The sequence below is a fragment of the Vombatus ursinus genome, unplaced genomic scaffold, assembly GCF_900497805.2.
Source record: "Vombatus ursinus unplaced genomic scaffold, bare-nosed wombat genome assembly UNPS02010769.1, whole genome shotgun sequence".
NCBI lineage: Eukaryota > Metazoa > Chordata > Mammalia > Diprotodontia > Vombatidae > Vombatus > Vombatus ursinus.
Window position 1 is genome coordinate 3,213,156 of NW_020950547.1, and position 10,746 is coordinate 3,223,901.

A 10,746-nucleotide genomic window follows, 5' to 3' on the forward strand; every position below is an offset into this window, starting at 1 on the left:
CCCACATAAATCATCGGTATTTCTATATATTACTAACCAAGCCCAACAGCAAGAGATAGAAAGAGAAATTCCATTTAGACTTACTGTAGAAATTATAAAATATTTAGGAGTCTACCTCCCGAAACAAACCCAGGAACTCTATGAACACAATTACGAAACACTTTTCATGCAAATAAAGTCAGATCTAAATAATTGGAAAAACATCAGTTGCTCATGGGTAGGCCGAGCTAATATAATAAAAATGACAATTCTACCTAAGCTAATTTACTTATTCAGTGCCATACCAATCAAACTACCAAAAAATTATTTTATAGAGTTAGAAAAAATAATGACAAGATTCATTTGGAAGAACAAAAGGTCCAGAATATCAAGAGAATTAATGAAAAGAAATGCAGGGGAAGGTGGCCTAGCCCTTTCAGATCTTAAATTGTATTATAAAGCAGCAGTCATCAAAACTGCTTGGTACTGGCTAAGAAATAGAGTGCTGGATCAGTGGAATAGGTTAAATATGCAAGACACAGTAGTCAATGACTATAGTAATCTATTATTTGATAAACCCATAAGACCCCAGCTTCTGGGATAAGAACCCACTCTTTGAAAAAAACTGCTGGGAACACTGGAAAAGAGTGTGGCAGAAACTAGGCATGGACCAAAATAAAGTCAAAATTGGTACATGATTTAGATATAAAGGCTGGTACTATAAGCAAACTGGGAGAGCAAGGAATAGTTTACCTGACAGATCTATGGAGAACAGAAGAATTCATGACCAAACAGGAGATAGAGAACATTACAAAAAGCAAAATAGATAATTTTGATTACATTAAATTGAAAAGTTTTTGCACAAACAAAGTCAATGCAACTAAGATTAGAAGGAAGGTAGAAAATTGGGAAAGAATTTTTACAACCAGTCTCTCCGATAAGGGCCTCATTTCTAAAATATATAGAGAATTAAGTCAAATTTATAAGAATACAAGTCATTCCCCAATTGATAAATGGTCAAAGTATATGAATAGATAGTTCTCAGATGAAGAAATTAAAGCCATCTATAATCATATGAAAAAATGCTCTAAATCACTATTGATTAGAGAAATGCAAATCAAAACAACTCTGAGGTACCACAACACACCTATCAGAATGGCCAACATGACAAAACAGGAAAATGATAAATGTTGGAGAAGATGTGGGAAAATTGAAACACTAATGCATTGTTGGTGGAGTTGTGAAATGATCCAACCATTCTGGAGAGCAATTTGGAACTATGCCCAAAGGGCTATAAAAATGTGCATACTCTTTGACCCAGCAATAGCACTTCTACGGCTATATCCAAAAGAGATCACACAAATGGGAGAAGGACCCACATGTACAAAAATATTCATAGCAGCTCTTTTTGTGGTGGCAAAGAATTGGAAATTGAGAGGATGCCCATCAGTTGGGGAATGGCTGTGCAAGTTGTGGTATATGAATGTGATGGAATACTACTGTGGTATACGAAATGATGAACAGGCTGACTTCAGAAAAACCTGGAAAGACTTGTATGGTCTGATGCTGAGTGAAGTGAGAAGAACCAAGAGAACATTGTACACAATAATAACCATGTTGTGTGATGACTAATATTGATAAACTTAACCCTTCCCAGCAATACAAGGATCTAAGACATCTCCAGAGGCCTTGTGATGGAAAATGCTATCCACATCCAAAGAAAGAACTATGGAAGTTGAATTGCTGTTTTATTTCTTTCTTCTCTTCTGTTGAGTTTTATTTCCTCTTTCTGATGGTTCCTCCTATTGGTTTTCATTTTTACTTACAACATCACTAAAGTGAAAATATGTTTAATATGAATGTAAATGTATAGCCTATATCAGATTGTGTGCTGTACTGGGGAGGGTAGTGGGGAGGAAGGGGAAGAAAAATTTTAAACTCAAAAGCATATGGAAGTGATTATTGATAAATCAAAATACATTAATAAAAAAGAAAATGAAGAACAAGGGGCAGCTAGGTGGCACAGTGAATAGAGTTCTGACCTTGGAGTCAGGAGGACCTGAGTTCAAATCCAGCCTCAGACACTTAATACTTACTAGCTGTGTGACCCTGGGCAAGTCACTTAATCCTGATCACCTCACCAAAAGAAAAAAGAAAAGAAAATGAAGGACGAACAACTCTCTTTCACTCTCTCTCTTTCTCTCCCTCTCTCCACATACACACATGTATGTATATACATATGTGTGTGTATATATACACATATACATACACACAAAGAATATACATATATATATACATATATATATATATACACACAGACACACACACACATGCAAAGGATATATAGCCTTTATATCTAGCTTTTGCTGTCACAAAAGAACACTATGAATATTTTGCTGCATCTGAAATCTTTCTGTCTTTGCCTTGTAGTATGTGCCTAACAGTGGGACCACTGGATCAAAGCGTATGGCCATTTTAAGCATTAAAAAAAAAAATTTAATTACGGCTTGCTTTCCAGAATGGTTGACTTTAACCTAAATTCCATCAGGATGCCTGTCTTAACTCATCTCCTCCAGCACTGACTGAATCCATTTTTTTTTTCATCTTTGTCAATTGCACGGTTCACTCTGAAGTAAAATCTGTGGCAAATGGTTTATCATTTTATAAATCACATCCTATATTTAGAGCTGGAAGAGACCTTAGGAACCATCAACTCCAACCCCCTTATTAGTCAGAAGAGGGAAATGAGGCACAGAAAAGTGATTTGTTCAGAGTCACACAGCTGATAAATGTTGGCGATAGGACTTGCACCCAGGTCTTCCTTACTCAAAGCTAGTGCTCTATCCCATGCTTCCAATTTAATTGTTAATGCATTCATTCCCCTGTTTTCTGAGTGTTTCCTGTGTGTTCCTTCTTACTGTCTAGCTAGGTTATAAACTACTTGAGGGCAGAAGTATACATGGCATATGTCTGTCCATAGTAGACTCAATAAGCATCTGATGAATCATATATAACCAGTATCAGATTTCCTCATCTGTTCCTGTTTGTCATCTGCCCCAAGGCAGACAGAAGGAGGGGACACAGTGGAGTGTTTCAGATGATTGTCTCTCCCCCTCCCCCACTCAATCATGACTTCCCCTTCCCCATCTTGTTGAGTTTTGGGGTCGTGTATACACCCTCGTGGCCAGAATGAGGTCTTACGAGAGTTAAAGGTGGTAACAAAGAGCTAGTTGGAAGTACTAGATTGGATGCTTTCTTCTTGAGATAAGAATTCTTTCTTTCTCATTACCTCAATCAGCCAATAGACATTTATTAAGTGCCTACTCTGTAATGGGTACACCTAGCTGCTTCGGGGTGAAGGCAGCATCTTGACAAGGCAGAAACACCTAATCTTGGGAACTGGATCTGACGGTCTGTAATGACTAAGAGAGACTTCTTAGCATCTATTCAAGTACGGAAGGCAGGGAAGCTGTGTCAGCCAGGATAGATACTCACAGTCCACTGAGTTGCTGCTGGGACCTGCATTCATATTTATGGAGACTCATAGCAGCAGAAACAGAATTGGATTGTACTAGGAACCAGAAAAGTCAACCTTGGGCCCAATATATAGATAGAGAGCTGAGGCCAGACCAAGTGGAAAACTGCAACAGCTTTCTCAGACCCCAGAGTCTCCTAAAGAGGACCTTCCAGCATTCTCCCTGTCCTCCCCTCACCTTTTTCTTCCCTGTCTCTACTGTTTGATTCCAGGAATCAGATCTGAAACTGTGGACCCCAGAACCAATTATGATATTTCCTTTCTCTGACTTGTGGGAGGTAGGAAGAGTTTCGGGGATCTGAGTAGGCAGAGTTTCCATGGAGGTATATTGAAACTTTTCCTTCATATATTGTCATCTTGAATATTGCCATACCTAATAAATGAACGGTTCTCTTTGACTCATGTTTCCTCTGACCCCTCAAGAATATAAACAAACAAATAAATTCATTGATAAAAAGGAGATGCTCCTAAAATTTAAGTAAAATCAAGATTTGCGGTTTTTTTAACCACTCTCAGATCATTAACTGAAACTACACTCTAGAGATAAAATAAGCAGTCAACCAAAAGTGGTGAATTTAAAATAGAAGCTGGATAAAATTTTGTAGTTTAGCTTATTTAAAAAAAGATGCAGAGAAAAGGTTCTTGAAGAGGAGCAATGTGATAAGTCAAGGAACTTCCCACCAGACCAGTAAAAAACCTCCCAGCATGAGTGAGAAAACAAGAAACAATGGGTCTGAGATGTCAGTTACTTCAGGTCTAGAGCAGGCTGCACAGTAAAATGATAGCAGTTTTCAAATAAATGGTACAAACACAATGAAAAGATAATAAAAAATCTTCTAGAAAAAAGTCTCTAGGAAGATAAAACAAAGCTGATTTTTTTTGGTGTGTTTTAAATGAAATAAACTCAATGACTGCTGAATGCTGTTTGCCTAAGTCTTATGAATATGATGGTTGGTTGACAAAGCAGGAAGCTGCCCAGAAGCAACATGAGGGTTAGAATCCTAGAGTCTATATCCTTAATATTCCAGAATGATGTTTTATTTCTCATCCCTTGGCACATATTTAGAACCCTATCAAGGAGGTTTTTCTCTTTATTCCTTCCTTGAAGATGGTGGCTTAGAGCAGTGGTTATCAAACTCAAACAGAAACAGGGAATGTTAAATCATACCTAAGGATCAGCGCAAGTCACATACTGACTTAGAAAACCACACATTAACATCATTTATGTTCCGTTGTATTTTTATTTATTTTGTTAAATATTTCTTAATTACATTTTTTCACCTGGTTTGGACAACACTAATGTTTGGCACCTCTGGCTTAGAGGATTTGAGTTGCTTGTGCATGCTCATCAATCAATCAAACGATAAACATTTATTAAGTACCTACTATGTGCCAGGCACTGGGGATACAAAAAAGGCAAAAGACAGTTCTTGCCCTTAAGGAGCATCTAATGGGGTGGATAACATGCAAACAAACACATACAAACAAGCTATATGCAGGATAAATAGGAAATAATGAATAGAGATAAGGTAATGGAATTAAGAGGGCTTAGGAAAGGCTTCCTGTAAAAGATGGGACTTTAATTGAGACTTAAAAGAAGCTAGGGAAGGCAATGGGTAGAGCAGACTGGTCCTGCTATCACCCTGGTGCAAGCTCTTATCACCTCTTGCCTCAACAAGTACTAGCTGCTGGTGGGTCTGCCTGTCCCAAGTCTCTCCTTATGCCAATCCATCCTCCCAAGTGGTTTTCCTAAAACGCAGGTCTGACTATGTTACTCCTCTACTTTGTAAACAATTAAGGGATTGATGGTCATGGTGTGGATAAAGAGTAGGGTCACAGGGAAAAACATCTGCGCATGTGTTAGATGGACCTTGATGCCATGACTGGGGTGGTAGCTGGAGTAGATCTAGCACCACCTGCTGGGCAAAATAATAAGCTACCTTTCCTTGCTTCCTTGTATATTCCAATAAAGTGACAGCCTAGCCCCTAGTCTGACTTCCACTTACAGAAGGGAAGACAGGAGCTTTTGGAGATTTCTTGACATGCCAGTACTACACGTGAACCAGGAACCCATACCTGTGTCATGGAGATAATGAAGAGGCAATCACTGGGATGAGCGTTCTTTAGTTTCTTCCAGCAATTCAATCTCTTCCCCATCCCTCCCCTCCCCTGCCCTTAACTTTCTCCCTTTCCTATTTCCCTTTCTGTCTTAGTTTTCTCATCTCTCTTTTTTAATTTTCCTTCTACTTCACCTTCCTCCCTCTCCTTCTGTGTTTCTCCTTCTATGGCCCAGTTTCCTTCTAAGTTTATCCTCCTGTCAGTCTGATGAAGCAGTGTTCAGTCATTTCAGTTATGGCTGGCTCTTCCTGACTCACATTTGGGACTTTTTTTTGTTGAGATTTTCTTTTTTTTTTAATTTATTTTTATTTTTTTATTTTTTAACATGTGTTTTTAAAACTCTTATACAAATTTTCTCCCTTCCTCCCCCCCCCATTGAAAAGGCAAGCATCTTGATACAGTTTATAGATGTGTAGTCATGCAAAATACTTCCATAGTAATCATGTTGTGAAAAACTAAGTATGTTTCCCTTCATCCTATCCTACCCCCCATTTATTCTATTCTTTCTTTTGACCCTGTCCCTCCTCAGAAGTGTTTGCTTCTGATTATCCCCTCCCCCAATTCACCCTCCTCTCTATCAACCCCTTGCTCTCTTGTCCCCCTCCCCCCTTATTTTCCTGTAGGGTAAGATAGATTTCCATACCCTATTGTGTATGTTATTCCCTCCTTAAGCCAAATCCTATCAGAATAAGATTCACTCATTCCCTCTCATCTTCCCTCGTTTCCCCTCCACTGTAAAAGCCTTTTCTTGTCTGTTTCATGTGAAATAATTTACCCCATTCTACTTCTCCCTTTCTCCTTCTCCTGGTATAATCCTTTCTCACCCCTTAATTTTATTTTCCAGATATCACCCCTTCATCTTCAACTTACCCTGTGCCCTGTATCTATTTATCTGTCTATACATACATATAATTTTTTCCCTCCCACTACCCTAAAACTGACAAAGGACTCATGAGTTATAATCTTTCCATGCAGGAATGTAAACAGTTCAACCTTAATAGGTCTCTTATGATTTCTCTTTCCTGTTTACCTCTTCCATGTTTCACTTGAGTCTTGTATTTGAAAGTCAAATTTTCTATTCAGCTCTGATCTTTTCCTTGGGAATACTTGAAAGTCCCCTATTTCACTGAATGATTCCCCCTGCAGGATTATACTCCAGTTTGCTGGGTAGGTGATTCTTGGTTGTAGTCCTGTCTCCTTTGCCTTTCAGAATATCATACTCCATGCCCTCCAGTCCCTTAATGTAGAATTTGCTAACTCTTGTGTCATCCTGATTGTGTTTCCACAATACTTGAATTGTTTCTTTCTGGCCACCTGCAATATTTTCTCCTTGATTCGAGAAGTCTGGAATTTGGCTACAACATCCCTAGGAGTTTTCCTTTGGGTATCTCTTTCAGGAGGTGATCGGTGGATTCTTTCAATTTCTATTTTTCCTTCTGGTTCTAAAATATCAGGGCAGTTTTCCTTGATAACTTCTTGAAAGATGATGTCTAGGTTCTTTTTTTGATCGTGGCTTTCAGATAGTCCAATAATTTTTAAGTTCTCTCTCCTGGATCTATTTTCCAGGTGAGTTTTTCCAATGAGATATTTCACATTCTCTTCTATTTTTTCATTCTTTTGGATTAGTGTTACAGTGTCTTGATTTCTCATACAGTTGCTAGCTTCTAATTGCTCCATTCTAATTTTTAAGGAAGTATTTTGTTCAGTAAGCTTTTGGACTTCCTTTTCCATTTGGTCAATTTTGCTTTTTAAGTCATTCTTCTCCTCATTGGTTTTTTGGACCTCTTTTGCCATTTGGGTTAGGCTATTTTTTGTTTTTGTTTTTGGGGGTTTTTTTCAGTGAGCTTGGGAAATGGGGCTGGGACCCTGTGCTTCTCTCTCACTACTGCAGAAACAGACTTTTCCCACTGACCTTCTAAGTTGTCTTTGGCATTCCTGGGTTGAGAAGTCTGGAAACCGCCACAGCTGCCTGTGATTCAGTCCTCTGAGGCCTGCTCCAGGTTCGCTGCAGCCTGCACACCCACGCCGAACTGGGTTCCTCTCCCAACCTGGAGTGATATACCTTTCCGATCAACCATCTAGTCTGTCTTGGGCTGGAAATTTGTTTCACTTTGTCTTTTTGTGGGTTCTGTTGCTTTAGAATTTGTTTAGAGCCATTTTTTATAGGTATTTGGAGGGGTTTAGGGGAGAGCTCAAGCAAGTCACAGCTTTCACTCTGCCATCTTGACTCCGCCCCCCAGATTTTCTTGACAACGATACTGGAGTGGTTTGCAATTTCCTTGTCCAGCTTATTTTACAGATGAGGAAACTGAGGCAGACAGGGTTAAGTGACTTGCCCAGGGTCACATAGCTAGTAAGTTTCTGAGGCAAGATTTGAACTCAGGTCTTCCTGACTCCAGGCCCAGCACTCTATCCTGAGCCATCTAGCTGCCTTACATGATGAGGTAGTATGACATGATAAACATCCTGGATTTGGAGTCAGAGGACTTGGATTCAAATCCTGAGTCTTTTATTTGCTACACATGTGACCCAGGGTCAATCACTTAACCTCCATTTCCTAATTTATAAATGAGAATTGAAGTAAATGATCTCTAAGGTCCCTCTAAATATATAATTCTATTACTGGCATCCCTTTCTTTTGGACTTAACTTTGTGACTTTAATTCAGGTCTTCCCATCCCTTAGTATATTAATTCACACCTGTATGGTATTTTACAATTTGCAAAGCAGTTTCCTTATCACACCTCAAGAATTATCACTCCCATTTTACCAATGATAAAACAGATTCAGAGAGGTTTAAGTGACTCCCTATCCTCAGTATCTCCCTATCAGCTCAGAAATCAAATATAAATCCTCTGTTTGGCATTCAGAGTCCTTCATAACCTGTCCTCCACCACCTTTCCAGTCTTCTTATGCTTTATATTCCCCTCCCCCACATATTCTGCAATGCAGGGACACTCACCTCCTTGATGTTCCTCAAACAAGACACTCCATCTCTTAGCTCTGGGCGTTTTCACTGGCTCTCCCCTGTGCCTGGAATGATCTCCATCCTCATCTGTTTTCTGGCTTCCCTGGCTTTCTTCAAATCCTAGCTAAAATCCTGCCATCTATAGGAAACCTTCATCTATCCCCTTTAATTTTAAAATTTTCTTGAATTTATCCTGTCTATTGCTTGTTTGTATATAGTTGTTTGCATGTTATCTGTCCCATTTGACTGGGAAGGCAGGGATTGTCTTTTGCCTTTCTTCAAATCCCTAGAGCTTAGCACTGTGTCTGGCACATAGTAGGTACTTAATAAATGTTCATTGACCAACTTACTTGTCCAGGGTTGAATATTTAAGTTAAGTGGCAGATCAGAAATAGAACCCAAGTTTTAGGGATTCCAAGTACTGTTTTTAAATTTTATTTTAATTTTTCTATCCCATTCATGCCCTTACTTTGCTTGGAGAGCACCAGAGAAGGAGAATTCATGCTCCCACTGTTCTTAGTTTAAGGACACTCTTTTGGAGAGGTCTCATTCCTCTTCACTCTTATAGAAATTCTGTTAAACTGGAATACCCAATAACAACTTCAGCTCATATATATGTAGCCTTTTAAGTTTTATAAAATGCTCTTTTAACAAAAATATACATAAGTAGTATATTATTATTCTCATTTTACTGATGAGGAAACTGAGGTTTAGTGAAGCAAAATGACTTGTCCAAGATCACGCAACTAGTTAGTGTCAAAACCAGGATCCAAATTCGGACCTTTCTAATACTAGTGTGTTGTTGTTGCTTTTTTTCATTACACCATATTAAATAAAACTGATTGTCATGTCAGTTGGGGAAACAGGCAGTGAGAAGGTGAAAAAAGGCAGAAGAAAATGCAAAAGGCAGGAGAGGAAAATTGATTCAGAGATAAGGGGTAATTGAAGTAATCAAGGAGGAATATTAGAGAAAGCATTGTATTTGTTACAATGGTTTTTTTTCTTGCTTCTCCCCTCAATAAGGGAAGGTCAATGGGAGAGAAAATAGATTTTCATCCAATAGAAAAATTAAAATAAAATAACATCATTTTTTGCCCAGAAATTGTTGCCACCTAGTGGCCAGCTAGGGATTCATGAATAGGATAGGTTCTGGTTTATTTGAAGGAAGGAGGAGGAGATATTTCTGCCCCTGAGAAGTTCTGCACTGAAGACTCCAGTCCAAACTACCCTTCCCCCCAACCTCCTTCCTGCCCACCCTCATACCCACCCCCAGACCTATGTCATTAATACCAGCGTCCAAAAGCCCTCATCGCAACCTGGTGACTAACCTTCTGGCAATGAACTCTGAATTCAGCAGGGCTGGTTTTCACATGACAAACATGGAGTCTGTTACTAGGCACATAACAACAACAAAAATAATAGTAGATAATACATAGTGCTTTAAGGTTTGCAAAGTGCTTTATATACATGAGTTCATTTGATTCTCACAATAACCCCGTGAGACGTGATAACTCCCATTTTACAGACAAGGAAACTGAGAGAAAGATCAAATGTAGAAACGACAAGACTTGGCCACTGACCAAATACACAGAGTGAGACTCCCAAGATGAAAAAATAACTGCAAAGCTATGAGCCAGGGTGACTGGAAGAATGGTGACATCATTAACAAAGAAAAGGGGGATGGGTAGGTTAAAGGGCAAAGAGAATGGATTTCATTTTAAACATGTTAATTTTGAGGAATTAGGCTTATGTGGAGGAGACTCAGAAGAATCATGGCACAGTGGAAGCAGTTTTGGACTGAGAATAAGAAGATTTTGGTTCTAGGCCTGGTTTTGCTACCCACCTCTCTAGAACTCTGTTTCCCCAGATGTAAATTGAAGGGGTTAGATTAAATTATGTCTAAGAGCTATTCTGGCTTCAATCGTCTAGACAGGGGTGGGGAACCTGTGACCACGAGGCCACATGTGGCCCTCTAGGTCCTCAAGTGCCGCCCTTTGACTGAATCCAAACTTCACAGAACAAATCCCCTTAATGAAAGGTTCTGTTCTATAAAACTTGGACTCAGTCAAAAGGCCCCACCCAAGAACCTAGAAAGCCACACGTGGCCTCAAGACTGTAGGTTCCCCACTCCTGCTTGAGTCTTCTGA